Source organism: Dipodomys ordii, unplaced genomic scaffold, assembly GCF_000151885.1.
Source record: "Dipodomys ordii isolate 6190 unplaced genomic scaffold, Dord_2.0 Scaffold90, whole genome shotgun sequence".
In the NCBI taxonomy this organism is placed as follows: Eukaryota; Metazoa; Chordata; class Mammalia; order Rodentia; family Heteromyidae; genus Dipodomys; species Dipodomys ordii.
Window position 1 is genome coordinate 7,648,898 of NW_012267306.1, and position 4,354 is coordinate 7,653,251.

Sequence of the window (4,354 nt, forward strand, 5' to 3'; positions counted from 1 at the left end):
ATTTAAAATTATATAAAAGTAATAACAGAAAAACAGTGAATTTTCTAACTACTTTTATGAACTATAATAAGGTTACTTTGCCACATTTTAAAAGAATAGAACTTCCTTTATCTGTTTTTTGATGCATACTTAATGTAAGAGTATGAAAATTAGTATAATTATTTCTGCCAAGGAAGAATTTATACCAAGCTACTTATTAAATATGGGAGATTTCTGGGGTCAAATATTTTCAATATACGACCTACATTTAGCTTATTCTTTAATTAATTCATTCATTAGTAGGTTAAGTTTTCCTCTCAGCCTAATAGAGAAAAATATTTTGTTCTCTTTGAAAATATAATCTTCTTAGAAAAATTATTTTTATATAAAGCAATGAGTTATAATCTTTCTTTCTTCCTTTCTTTCTTTCTATAAATTGCAAGCACTGTTAAAAACATGAGTACTTCAGAATGTGTATAAAATATTGTGAAAAAATATGCAAGAATATATAACACACACAAGTATACACACAAAGACAGAGGAAGAAAGAAAGAGAGAGGAGAGCAAGAGAGAAAGAATACATCATATCCTGAGACCTTAGTGTCCCTAATGTAAAATCTTGATATAAGCAGATTAGCTATAGTAGAAAACTATAGCTCACAGTCATGATTAATCCAACAAAATATGTGGACAATCTGTCATCAGCTAAGGTCTTCCTTGATACAAGAGAATTCATTACTAGAAAAAAATGGAAAAAAGATACAGAGATGGATGAAAAGAATATTGCCATAGAGATGTATAAAAATTATTCACCACACCAGCCAAAATAGATATAAAGACTTATAGATGGTTTACATGATTTGTGGCAGAAAAACAAAAAGATAAATTGGCACTTGGTTACTCATTGCTTGGAATGTTTACCATTAGCCTCATAACCTATAACCTTTTTTCATTTATTGTTTGTTTATTTGTGTATATGTGTTGTATGTGTGTGTGCCACTCCTGGGATTTGAACTTAGGACCTGGGTACTGTCCCTAAGCTGTCATTGTCAAGACTAGAGTTCTATTATTTGAGCTACACCTCCACTGATGGCTTTTTGGTGGTTAGTTGGAAATAAGAGTGTCATGGTCTTTCCTGGCCCACCTGGCTTTGAATCATGATCTTCAGATCTTAGCCTCTGAGTTACTAGGATTATAAGCAAGAGCCACTGGCAATCAGCTATAACAAGTTTCATAAGTTATAAAACAAAACAAAAATTAAAACAAATAAAAATCTTGAAATGTTGCTGTATGAATGACTAAAAGTGAAGAAGTGCAACAAGTATTACAACTAAAATGTTTCCAAATATTATTAGATTTGAGAGTAAAAAGAGAGTGCCAACTTTGTGTTGCTGAAATCAAATTAAGTATCGTACATGACAGCCTAAGAAACAACCTACCACATTTAGCTTGATTTGTTCAATTGAGTTTCATTTATCTAAGTTTTATAGTTTAACAGGATTGAAATAAGTTTTACACCATCTTTAAATCTACAGAGATTATTTTAGAAGATGAGAACACAAAAATAATTATTCTTATTAATATGTAATTATAGAAAAGTTTAATGTACAATGTAAATTTTAAAATATGCATACATTATAGTATACAAAATTAACTAATAAATACATGTATTACTTCATATAATTGTTATTTTTGTGGTGACATCACTTTATATCTATTTTGTTAGCATTTATTCAAAGTGCTATTTATTATTAATTATAGTTACCATGTTGCACAATTCTAATAAAATAGATACTACATCTCTTCAACAAAGTTATACAATGAAAAATATATTTATCACTTAAAATAATAAATAAAACAAATATTTTCCTTATATTGGTTAGCACATTATGTCATTTCATTTGCAGTATTAGTTGAGATAATAAAGTAGAATATTCAGAATACATTTGGATTAAAGTGGGCATTACTTTTTATCAAAAGAAGGATTATAGAATTCAATTAGCTACTAGGAGTTTCTTTAAGTCACTAAAGTAATGTATCAATCTATAGAAAAACAAAAACAGGAATAGATATATTGTCACATATGTCCTCAACCCAAACCTTTCCCATTCAGTTCTGTAATTTAAGAAGCTGAAAAGTTAGGCATCCTGGATGTTCTTTCTCTTTGATACAACAGGGAAAAGAAAATGAATTGATGTTGATTGATTTTGCAAAGAGATTAATTCTATGGATGTGCCCTAAGGGGGAAAATGGAAAATTGAATTTTCTCTACAAACCATTGTTAATAATAAAAACTATTGTTAACTAATAAACAATGTATTTCCTAATCTCTCCCATAAGGTAACAGCTGCTCCTATAGCCAAGACAGTGAAATCAAATCCAGAATATAATTTTGCACCCACACCACAAAAGAGAATGGGAAGGAGAATGTTGTACATTTGTTCAAATGATGTGTTTTACACTCGAGAAAATATAAAATGGGAAAGAATCATTGAGGTATTTTTTTCTTTCTTTCTAGTTCTTGACCTTTGGAGAAATCTGTGCTCTTAAGAAGCAGTGCATACTGTGCGTTTTGAATATCTATCACCAAAGAATTGTACTGATCATTATAATAAACCCCTATAAGGAGCTGTAATTCTAGCAATTAACATTCCTGCTTCTTATTGAAATTTTTAAAAGCAATTTTTTGACTCTTCCTAGAATATAGAGAAGGTAACAACACACTAGATTGGAGGTGTAACATTTTCTCTGTGATTAAGAGAAACCCATGCCTCTCTTTGTCAGAATTAGATATAAAGGAATCCTTCAGACAATATTGCCAGTTTTTTCACTGTGTTTATTTAGAATGGATAAGCTTTTTTATATACCCAGTGAGAAGGTGTGTGAGGTGCCTTTACTGAATGCAAATAACTAATAAGTTCACATCCTGGAACACTCAGCAGCCAACCTGAGGGTTTCATTTGTATTCCACAGATGCTTTGCCTTCCTCCTCACTGCCCTCATCAGCATGAACAATGGGATTTTTGTCTCACTTGAAAACTTTCTTGTTCATTTTAAGTTGAGGTGGAGACAGTCACTTACAAACAAGGCAGGTATTCTCAGTGTGTTGTTGTTTGTAAAATGTTCCCGTACTTAGGCACATTGAAGTCACTTACCAGATAATCTAATAAAGAAGCCAAGGTAGTAACAAACTCATTGAACAGAGAAACAAGCCATGGCAATATGACCATTTTAAGCATTTTTAAAGCATTGTTATACATGATTGACTTAAGAAGATAAATTACAAAAGAGTATATTCACAACAAAAGTGATAAATCCTGTATCGAAGTCTAGATTTTAGTCACTTTTGGCAATGTGGGACATGGACGTGAACTGACACTTCTCTACTCATTGTCTTCCATCCCCCACTCCAGTGCAATAATCTAAACAAAATATTACTACTAACTAAGGACAGTGCACAACTTAAAAAAAGTCTCAGTAATTTCTTGTATCCTTCCTTACCTTTATGTTTCTTAACATTTTCAGTCACAATGTGATAGTTTCCAGTCTCTTTTTGCATTTGCTATAATATTTATTATTTCAATTCTTTAAATGCAAGCATTCCCCCCCCCCTACAAAAGCATTACAGATATCAATCAAGGGAGATAAAGTTACTTTGTGAGTTTCTATTCCAGAGGGAATGGACCGGAAAGGGAAGGGTTAATGATTTTATAGCAATGGAATTCTGCTTACATTTTACTGATTCCTTCTCTCAATTCATGCTTTCACACATTGCTTATACTAAAAGAATCCATAGGGTCAGATTATGCAAAGTATAGCTACATTTCTGAAGCACTGTTTTAACCTGCTGCTCCCAGTTCTCATCCTTGCTGCGGTGGTGCTTACACTTCCTTATCACTCTTGAATAGGAAAAAATATATACAAAATATGTAGTATATCAAATATGTAGTATACTAAAAATGTAATATATCAAATATGTAGTTCTGTCCATCAAAAAGATATGTTCTGATCCCCTAAAGATGTTTTTTTACCCATGAAACTCTTTTTGAGATAAAAGGGTGAAGGTTCAATTTCCCTCGATGAAAAAAAAAACTTATTAAAAATAAATTTGAACATGGGAATGAAAAAAGGCAAATGTTTGAGTATTACTATAGTGAAGTTGATCTTAGTCCTTTATCAACTACTAAGGAAGCATTACATTGAAAAAAGAATAGCAGAACATAACAACTGTCAGATAGAAATATAATATATAGATATATATTACATGACTCAATCAAAATTCACCTTGAAAAAAAATAACCTAAACTTTATTTATAGGATTTATGAAGTTCTTGGTCATGTCTTTTAGGTGAATTGATTCACCTTGGTACCCTGA